Raw genomic sequence first — 10,733 nt, forward strand, 5'->3', positions numbered from 1 at the left:
TAGAAGCATGAGAGAGACCTGACCTGCCTTTACTGGAGGGAGCCGAAATGAAAGCCTTCCAGCTTCTGAGAGCAAATACCAGCCCTGGTTGTCAGTCCGCAAGGAAAGAGAGACCTCCCCAGTCCTACAACTGTGTTCGGCCAACCCAGGAGCGGATTTTCCCTAGACACTAAAATGGAATGCAGCTCAGTCAACATATTTTGGCTTTATAAGATCCTAAACTGAGGACCTAGGGGAGCCCACCTGGACTTCTGACCTACAAAACCTGTGAGATAATCTGTGTTGTTTTAAGATGCAAAGTATGTGGTAATTTGTAATGCAGGAATAGAAAATTAACAGAGCAAAAATGTTAACGTACCCAGGAAGACAGGCTTGTGTCACAAGTCTTCAAGAGCAGCAACACCTTACACAGTTTTCTCTGTGCTGTAATTTCCTTCTTAAATCTTGGTCAAGAGCCACAAAAGGCAAAAAAGTGATCTTAGAGCAATCCTGGGTCCTCGGAACAGCACTATGGTCATAACAAAAAAACCTATGAGTTTAAAAATCTGTAACTATGAGCTAGTAGGACTTTATTCCTTTCAAGATTAAAGTATCTTTGAGTTTTATATTAGGAAAAATTTTAATGGCATGATTTTACTATGATCCTCTTCAATAGGAAATAATACACCAGTTTTAGGGTGGTCAAAAAGCATAAAGGATAATAACATATGTAAAATATATAGTATAGTGCATGGCACTTCCATGGTATCTATTAAGTTTATTAGAAGCTTTATAGTATTTGACTTTAAGTGTACATTTTCCTGAGGCACTTGGCTGGCTCAGTCAGTAGAGCATGTGACTCTGGACCTCAGGATCATGAGTTCAGGCCCCACACTGGGCCTAGAGCTTACTTAAAAAAAATTTATACGTACATTTTCCTAATGCTTTAATCAATCCTGTTCTTACTACCATCTTTAAAGTCCGAAACTGAGAATTACATGTTTAATACTTAAACAAAGGTTTTTAATCTTTAACCCATGAATTTGATGTTATCCCATAAGGTTATCTGGTACATAATGTTTAGTTCATCTATGTAAGGAAATCAAATGCCTCAGAAGTGATAAAAATAGAAATTAATGAGGGAAAGCAGCTTTTTGAGGAAAGCAGTTTTTAATTTTGCCCCACTCACAGCGACACAATAGATAATCTTCACACATATCACCAATTCCCAAGAGTATACTAATGTTTTGATGAAATTCCTCAAAGTTGATGGTACACATAATGAGCGCCTCAGACTTTTCCCAGTATTGTATTCACGAAAGTACTGAGTATGTGAATATTGAGATCAGCCCAATATATCAGAATCTTCTGTAATAAAAATAGCAGTTTTTAAGTTAAACTTCATTTTTTAAGGGAGTATTGATTATTCCCAGACCTGTAATCTCTAGGTGATTTAAGGTAAGCAAGTTCTTGTCTTATAGCTTAAAACTACAACAGTACATTAGAAATACATGTAAGAACTTACATAGTAATGGTTACGAATGTGAATGGTGCTAATGCAAGATTTTATTAATAACATAATTTTAGGTTTGGTAATCTATTATAATGTCCATAGCATTATTTTTCTCAAGGTAAACGTATAGAACGTCCTTATCTATTATTGTTTTATTTCTTAAAAACTTATCTTTTATAAAAGTTAAAAAAAAATAGAAATTCACAGCTCACCAAGAATTACAATAATTCCTAGTCATCACTGCTATTAAGAGTATATCGAGGGGCGCCTGGGTGGCGCAGTCGGTTAAGCGTCCGACTTCAGCCAGGTCACGATCTCGCGGTCTGGGAGTTCGAGCCCCGCGTCAGGCTCTGGGCTGATGGCTCAGAGCCTGGAGCCTGTTTCCGATTCTGTGTGTCCCTCTCTCTCTGCCCCTCCCCCGTTCATGCTCTGTCTCTCTCTGTCCCAAAAATAAAATAAACGTTGAAAAAAAATTAAAAAAAAAAAAAAAAAAAAGAGTATATCGATATTAATTTCCCATTATGAAGAGGGCACAAATAAGATATGGTATAGTTTTTTTAACTTTTTTTAAAGTTTATATATTTTGAGAGAGAGAGAGAGAGAGCACACACACAAGGAAGCAGGGGGGAGGGAGAGACGGGGGGAGAGGAAGAGACGGGGGGGGAGAGGAAGAGACAGGGGGAGAGGAAGAGACAGGGGGAGAGGAAGAGACGGAGGGAGAGAGAGAATCCCAAGCAGGCTCAGTACCGTCAGCACAGAGCCTGACATGGGGCTGGAACTCACGAAATATGAGATCGTGACCTGAGCCAAAACCAGGAGTCAGATGTTTAATTGACTAGACACCCAGGCACCCTGATAGGGTATAGATTCTGTACAATTCCCAATACAATACTAGTAAGCTCACCTCTCACTTCTCTCAAAGTATGTCAAATTTCAAGTTAAGTGAAAGAGATACTACCACAGGAATAACCCTCAATCCGACATATGTCAATAATCATTAAAACCTTCCTTACAAATGATAAAAACATAGTGACTCTTAACAGTGTGGCTGAGAAGTGATAGTACAATTACACTGAGTAATCGTTAAAGAATTCAAAAAACCCGAAGACATACAGATGGCCAACAGACACATGAAAAGATGCTCACCATTTATCATCAGAAAAATGCAAATCAAAACTGCAATGAGATTATCACCTCACACCTGTCAGAATGGATAAACTCAACACCACGGTGAGGATGTGGAGAAAAAGGAACACTCGTGCACTGTTGGTGAATGCAAACTGGTGCAGCCACTGTGAAAAAGTGTGGAAGTTCCTCAAAAATCTAAAAACAGAACTACCTTATGATCCAGCAACTGCACTATTGGTTATTTACCCAAATACAACAACACTAATTCAAAGGGATACATGCACCCCTATGTTTACAGCAGCATTATTTATAATGGAAGCAGCCAAGTGTCCCTTGATAAAAGAATGGATACGAAGATGTGCAGTGTTGTGTGTGTGCGTGTGTGTGTGTGTGATGGAATATTACTCGACCATAAAAAGAATGAAATCTTGCCATTTGCAATGACATTGATGGAACTAGGGAATATTATGCTAAGTGAAACAGAGAAGGATAAATACCACATGATTTCACTTGTATGTGGAATTGAAGAAACAAAACAAGGGGAAAAAATTGACAAATCAAGAAACAGACTCTTAATTATAGAGAAAAAACTGATTACCAGAAGGGAGAGGGTAGGTGGATGGATTAAATGGGTGATGTGGATCAAGGAGTGCTTGTCATGAGCACAGGGTTATGGAAATGCCGAATCACTATATTGTATGCCTGAAACTAACACTATATGTTAACCAGAATTAAAATAACTTTCAAATTAAAAAGAGAACATTATAAATGTGGTATTTTATTTAATCATTAGCTCTTCCACTATGAAGAGAAAAGAATAAAAGGTCTCACCAAAATGTTTTTAGTGGAATTAGTAGAATAGAAAACGGTAATTAGATTTTATGGAAATGATACTACCACTGTTTTATCATCTCAAAATATGAGGATGCTATCGACTTGGGGAGAAGAGATGTATATGAAACAAAAAGTATATGAAATACTCTCTCACATGGATTTTTGAAAATTCTAATGTAATAAGCTGCACCACAAATTATAAGTTCCTACGGAAAACTCAACTTTATTGCCAAAGCTATCAAACAGATGGTTGAAATCCTGCTTTCAAGTTACATCACACATTCCTGGAGGGGGTATGGTAGATTATTATTATTTCTGAATGTACTTTAACAGTAATAATTACCACACCATTTACTAAGTTTCATTAGTTCCTGACACTGGTTTAAGCATCACATATACATTATTTGAACAAGGCTATAAATTATTATCTTTAAAAATAAGGACAAGGAAGCACAGAGAGTTTATATTATTTGCTGAAGGTGATACAGACGGTAAGTTGGAAGACTCATGACAGTCTCTGGCTCCTAATAATCATGCTAAAATGTTGATTATATACTTACTATATACCAGAAGATGATATTGAGGAAACAAAAACTCAGTCAATTTGGCTATAACATACATATTCTTTATTTCAAGGGTTACCTATATGGAAATAAATGTTATTATGAATTTTAATAACTCATAAATGTATAGGTCAGAAAGTAGCTCTTATATTAAAACCAGCATAAAACACCCAACATGTAAACCATTAAAAATACATCAAATGTAAGGATTATTGTTACTATACCATTAAATGTTTCAGTTAATTTTTAGGAGAAAGTCAGTGAAATGACAGAAAAAAATGAAATATACAGTATCTGTCCCAGCACACAGATCACTGGCAGATAAATAACTACAGACTGAAATGGTCTCCTAAATAAAACTAGTAAATAATGCAAGTTATTCCCAGAATTAGTAATAATTCCTAATTAAGCAATCCTACTTTATTAATAAGCATAACTCCAAAGTTGATAAAATCATGATAAAGTCTGTGAACTCATATTCTCATGACAGTGTAAATGTGCTCAACTCTTTGGGGAGGCAAACATTTGGCAATATAGAAATATTTATATCCTCTGGCCTAGTAATTTTATTTGAGATTAGTACCGTATGGAAAACAATTCAAAATAAGAAAAAAAGATAAATGCATAGAGATGCTCAATTCAGTGTTAAAACAGAAACTGAAAACAACTATTTTCCTGTTGGGCATTTAAAATTGAGTAAATGTAGAGGTGCCTGGGTGGCTCAGTTGGTTAACTGTCCAACTCTTGATTTTGGCTCAGGTCATGATCTCACGGTTCGTGAGTGAGATCAAGCCCTGTGACCCACCGGCTCTGCACTGACAGCATGGAGCCTCCTTAGGATTCTCTCTCCCTCTCTCTTTCCCCTCCTCCTGCTTGTGCATGCATACACAAGCTCGCTCTCTCAAAATAAATCAACTTAAAAAAATTAAAGAAATAAAAGTGAGGAAATGTTAATACTCATTTGGTAAACTATCAGGTAACCATTATATATTACAAAGGTTAGACAGTATGGGAAAATGCTAAAGTTAGAAAAGTAAAACATAAGTGTAAAATTCTGTTAAAACTACAATGTATGCAGAAATTAGAAGGCAACAAAAGTAATGAAAAGTTATTTATCAGTAGGACACTTGTAATTGATTTTTAGTAACACTATTTTAACTGTTCAATAAATAGAAAAAAAAAACACACTAGCCCACATAACAAGAATTAGAAAAATCAAAGCTATAAAATTGGAATGACAAAGGCTTAGATCCAGGTAGGCAAACTAAAGAACATTTAGGGAATTTGTAAATTAAGGGAGTATCATAAAGATAATGATATACAGGACTAGCCAAATAATCAAAATACTCTTGGTATTTTGCCCACTGGCTTTTTGCCAATTTTAATCATTCCCACCCTTTCTCTTTCCCTAGTAATCTTGTTGAGAATCTCTGTGATAATAAGCTACTACTACCACTGGGAGTGTTTCTATTCTTTGGGTATTAAGACAGGAAAAAAATGGGAATCACTATCTTTGTTAAGATACAGAATGCAGACATGAATGCATAAGTCTAGCCTGGAGAGCATTCTACTTACATCCCTTCTTGTTACAAAAAAAATGTTTTTATTTTTTTATATTATTTTTAAAGTTTTTTAATGTTTACTTATTTTGACAGAGAGAGGGCAAGCAGGGAAGGAGGAGGGAGAGAGAGAGAGAGAGAGAATATCTCAACCAGGTTCCATGCTGCCAGCACAGAGTCCAGTGCAGAGCTCGAACACACTAACCATGAGATCATGACCTGAGCAGTTGGATGCTTAACCGACTGAGCCACCTAGGTGCCCACAAAAAATGTTTTTAATCACTGTACTACCACTGTCAAAATTTTGCCAAGAAGAAAAAGCATCACTTAAACATACTTAAAAATGTAAATGAATATACAAGTTTCAAAATTGTTAAAAAAAGAATAAATGAAAATAGTACATATACATATATCTGTAATTAATATAATACATAACACATTCATAGTAATATATTTAAAATAATTCCAATTATTGTTGGCCTTAAAGATCCACAAACTTCCTTATATTTTTTTGAAATTATATTTTACTCTTTCTCTTGAGCTTATATATTTACTTCTTTTCTTGAGCTTAAGAAACAGAGCAAAAGAAATGTTTTGTGGGTTTTCCCTTGGACGTAAATAGGTGAATACTACTACTAATACCCCTCATTAAGAATTACATTAGGAGCACATGCAGCAGTTTAGTTACGTTCTTAGTCTCATGGAATAGGTGTGAGTATAGGATAAACACAGAAATACTAAGTTAAACTACTGACTGTAACAAGGCAGATTTGTTGTTTTTCTATAGTACATTTTAATTACAGTGAATTGCTTAACAAACACTTAATGTATTGACTTTTACAAGGATCAGTTGACTATCCAATTGTTATTCGATGGGTTATTTTTTTTTTTTTTTAAGTTTATTTTGAGAGAGACAGAGACAGTGTGAGTGGGGGAGGGGCAGAGAGAAAGGGAGAGAGTGAGAATCCCACACAGTCTATGTGCTACCAGCGCAGAGTCCCATTCGGGGCTTGAACTCATGAAACTCAGAGATCATGACCTGAGCTGAAACCAAGAGTTCCATGCTTAACCAACTGAGGGACCCAGGTGCCCCATATTCAGTGTTTTGTTTTTTTTCTAAGTTTGTTTATTTTTGAGAGAGAGAGAGAGAGCAAGCAAGCGCACAAGTGGGGGAGGGGCAAAGAGAGGGAGACACAGAATCCTAAGCAGGCTCTAGGCTCTGAGCTGTCAGCACAGAGTGCCCACGGGGCTCTAACTCACAAACCTCAAGATCATGACCTGAGCCGAAGTTAGACGCTCAACGGACTGAGCCACCCAGGTGCCCCTCAGTGGGTTTTTAAAAGACAGACTGTATTATTTGCTCAAGATGACACAGGTAAGATCTACACATTTGCTCTAACATGATCTAACAATTTCATTAATCGGCAGAGAACATATAAATCATTAAACCCAACTTTTTCAAAACACAAAAATTTAGGTAGGCAAAATGTTCATTATTTATTGAGACTTCATACTAGTTGATGTATAGCCTATTATTTTTAAAAATGATATTCAGAAAGCTTTCAAATCCTGACTACCAAGAAAAAGCATTCCTCCAAATTATTTGTTAAAGAGCTGACATAACCACCTTACTTTGTGCTGTTATTTTAATTTTTTAAATATGAAACAAATACTCTCAAGTAAATACAGGAATTTCTGGTTTACATATATAATAGATTATGGTATAGTCCCCAAAGATGAAATAAACATTCTAATATGGTTATTTTAAAAAGAACTTCGAGGAAACGCAATCAGGTCGACAGAAGGCATGGGCACCTTAGAAACACACACACACAGTTCCTGAAAGCTACTTCTGTACTGACAAACACCTACATTCTAAATTACCACAATGCATTTTAAATAATTCAAAACTTAATGGCAGTAATCCTCTCAAAGCAAGATTAAACATGTTTTAGGAAAGCAGCATAGAGACCACCATAAATTTGTAAGATTCTTACAAATTACAAGGACTAGAATTTCTGTTACTTAATTATTGGTGACCTTGAAGATCCAAGAACATCCTTAACTCTATTTTGTGATCTGCAGAAGGGCATCTCTATTTTTTTTTTTTCAACGTTTATTTATTTTTGGGACAGAGAGAGACAGAGCATGAACGGGGGAAGGGCAGAGAGAGAGGGAGACACAGAATCAGAAACAGGCTCCAGGCTCAGCCATCAGCCCAGAGCCTGACGCGGGGCCCGAACTCACGGCTGCCACCCAGGCGCCCCTCTATTTTTTAACATAACTTTACAATGGTGTTCCTGAAGTTTTGAGGAGTGTTGACAGTGTATTCCTCAAGTCAGTGTAACACATTTAATTACAAGGTGTAATTGCTACCGTATTGGTCTTTCAGGTCACTTAACCCTGTAGGGTTGACTTTTAAACAAGCTTATCACCTTCGTAATTTTGGCACACTAGACTAAGTAAGGTTACACGCTATTTAAAAATTACGCCTAGAAAGGCTATTACTGACAATGTCAGTGGTTTCTTCAAATAGGACAAAAAGTGCACTCAAAGGAACAGTTTTTGTTTTGATTTCAAGTATGTCTATTAAACTTACACATTGTTACTGTTTCCATAATTTAAAATTCCTAAGAAATCACAACTTTCACATTATAATTTAGGGATTAGTCAATATGCCTAAAGTCCATCAGGTGTACTGCCTTTTACTCCATCATATTCACAGTAGTTTTGCTCTTGGCCTCAACCAGTTTTAAGCTCCCGATTAAGCAAAGGCAATTTTACACTACCTAAGGACACAAAAATAGTACCCAGCTCCTCCGCCCTCTCCCTCCTCTAGCGTCGGTCCAACGAGCTAACACAGAAAACACTCACTCACTCCCTCTCCCCCTCTCTCGGCCCTGGCCCCTAGGGCATCACTAAAAAGCACAGGTTACTTCCCTACGGAGGTTCTGCAGTCCAAGCAGGGAGGTTAAAAATGGGGGAAAATACCAGAATCAATCTGCACCCACATCTCAGCCCCGCCCCACCAGGAAAAAGGGGGGTGGCGAGAGTGTGAGGGGGCAGAAAGGACAGAAAATGCCCAGACTTCCAGCTCACAGGTTCTCCATACCATTTGTTCCATCATGTTCCACCAAAGGCAGAGACCCTGACCCTATTTTCAGCGGCGCCTCCCGATCCTCCTCCCCGCCACCATCACATACACACGGTCCCCAACGACTGAGTCTTGGGTGGGGAGACCAGAGCCGGCCCTCTCCCCGCTAATCCAAGACTAAAGGGGGTCTCCTTGCGCCCCCGGCGGACCCGACCTGCAGCCCAGGGACCTCTGAACTAACCAGAGAAGGGGAAGATAAATCGGGGGGAGGGGTCTAACAGGAGCCGTTATTCCTTTTTCCTCTTCGTTAGGAAAGCGCGCGAGCGGGGAGGGGCCGGAACAACGAACGCCAGTTACCTAACGGTCCCGCCCGGCCGGTCGGGCTCCTGAAGCCGAAGCCGCGCGGGCCGCTGAGGTGGCAGAACAGCCACAGTCGCCCCGAGGGCTAGGCACCGAGGCAGGAGCGCCGGAGGTGATGGGAAGCGGGGGGTGGGGACTACGGTGAGCGACGTCGCCATGTTAGTGCCTTCTTTCTCCGTATCCCTACAGTTTCCAGTCCTTCGGCCTTCCCCCATCACTACTCACCTTTCCAGGTCACTAGTTCATGCTTCCTTCGGTCGCCACCGAGGCCCGAGCTCAGCGGTGTTTACAAACTACCCCTGGAGGAAAGGGCTGAACCGCACTTTAAAGGCCACGGGCTCCCACAGGCTTCCGTCCTCTCTCGCGAGATCGGACTGACACCCCCTTCCCTTCTCCCCGCCCCACTCCCGGCATCCCCCCTTTCTTCTCGGCGCCCCTCCCCTCCACCGCACACGCCCCTTCTTGCCTTCTATCTGAGGGAGCGCCTCCGGGTCAGGTGATTTCGTCCGCTTAAAGGAGAAGGGGGCGGGACTTCAGGAGGGCGGGGATGGAGGGGGTGGGAACCAAAGAACACTCGGTAGCGGGTGATTGGACAAAGTGCCCGAAGGGCGGGAAGCAGGCCTGGAGGGGGCGGGATCGGAGAGCCAAAAGAGAGGAGTCTCCGTAACCTGTGCGGAAGCCTGTGATTGGCGGCTGGCTGCAGACTCGCACGGGCGTGGGGCGCTGGAGCAGGTGGATGTTGGGGTCGAGTGAAGGGTTTGACGGTGTGCGGAGAAGTAAGGTGGACTCTGGAAAAGGCTGCGAATGGCGGGAGAGAAAGCGCGATGAGTCCTCTGAGCTCCGCCACGGGAGCCCGGTATTTTTGTCGCTGTCACTTCCCGGCCCTGGGTAGGAAGGCAGGCAGAACGTTAGAGAGGCGCGCACCTAAACCCATTTCGCTGCTACTCTGAAGTCTGAGAGAGGGTGTCTCCGTTAAGCTGGGGTTTGGAAGAGGCGGAGTTTGCCTCAAAGTATCCCCAAGGCCCAAAGCGGGAAAGCAAGATAAGTCCGTTTTGAAAGCAAGAGAAAAAAAAAGCCTGTACTTTGGATGGCGTTTGGTCGAATTTTACTAAACTATAACTGAAGCTGATTCTTCTGGCTCCTAAACGCCTGGTACAGTGTAGGATGTTAGCATATAATTCTATCTAAATAACTTAGCAAAAGAAATACAGTGCCCTCCACTATATAACCGTAAGTTAAAACAGTGCACAGAATTGTTTATAAGAGAAAAATCGGGGGCGCCTGCGTGGGTCAGTTGATTAAGCGTCCGACTTCAGCTCGGGGTCATGATCTCCCGGTTGGTGAGTTTGAGCCCATGTTGGGCTCTGTGCTCACAGCTCAGAGCCTGGAGTCTTCTTCAGATTCTGTGTGTCTCTCTCTGCCCCTCTCCTGCTTGTGTGCGTGCTCTCTCTCTCTCTCTCTCTCAAAGAAAAAATAAACATTGAAAAATGTAAAAAAAAAAAAAAAAAAAAAAAAGAAAGAAAGAAAAAATCTTCCATGCTGTGGTGTATTCTATTTTATCAATTTTACTGAGTAGTTACCGATTTTAAATATATCAACTTTAGGGACACCTGGGTGGCTCAGTCGGTTAAGCGTCAGACTTTATTTAGCTCAGGTCCTGATCTCACAGTTTGTGAGTTTGAGGCCCCACATGGGGCTCTCTG

The 10,733-nt window shown here is 40.3% G+C and overlaps 1 protein-coding gene across 8 annotated transcripts in view; it reads right to left on the reverse strand.

Moving 5' to 3' along the window:
• The window catches only part of ATF2 (activating transcription factor 2), an 81,282-nt gene extending 71,840 nt beyond the window's left edge, over positions 1-9,442 (reverse strand). For 2 of the 8 annotated variants that reach the window (XM_043577099.1, XM_043577098.1), the window contains exon 1: positions 9,256-9,410. The gene's annotated coding sequence lies outside the window, so the exon portion shown is untranslated. Of the gene's footprint in view, positions 1-9,255 lie in introns of all 8 variants that reach the window. The other 6 variants (XM_043577097.1, XM_043577100.1, XM_043577095.1 and 3 more) reach the window with 5 other exon arrangements.
• Positions 9,443-10,733: the final 1,291 nt, after the last annotated feature.

The sequence above is a fragment of the Prionailurus bengalensis genome, chromosome C1 (genome assembly GCF_016509475.1).
Source record: "Prionailurus bengalensis isolate Pbe53 chromosome C1, Fcat_Pben_1.1_paternal_pri, whole genome shotgun sequence".
In the NCBI taxonomy this organism is placed as follows: domain Eukaryota; kingdom Metazoa; phylum Chordata; class Mammalia; order Carnivora; family Felidae; genus Prionailurus; species Prionailurus bengalensis.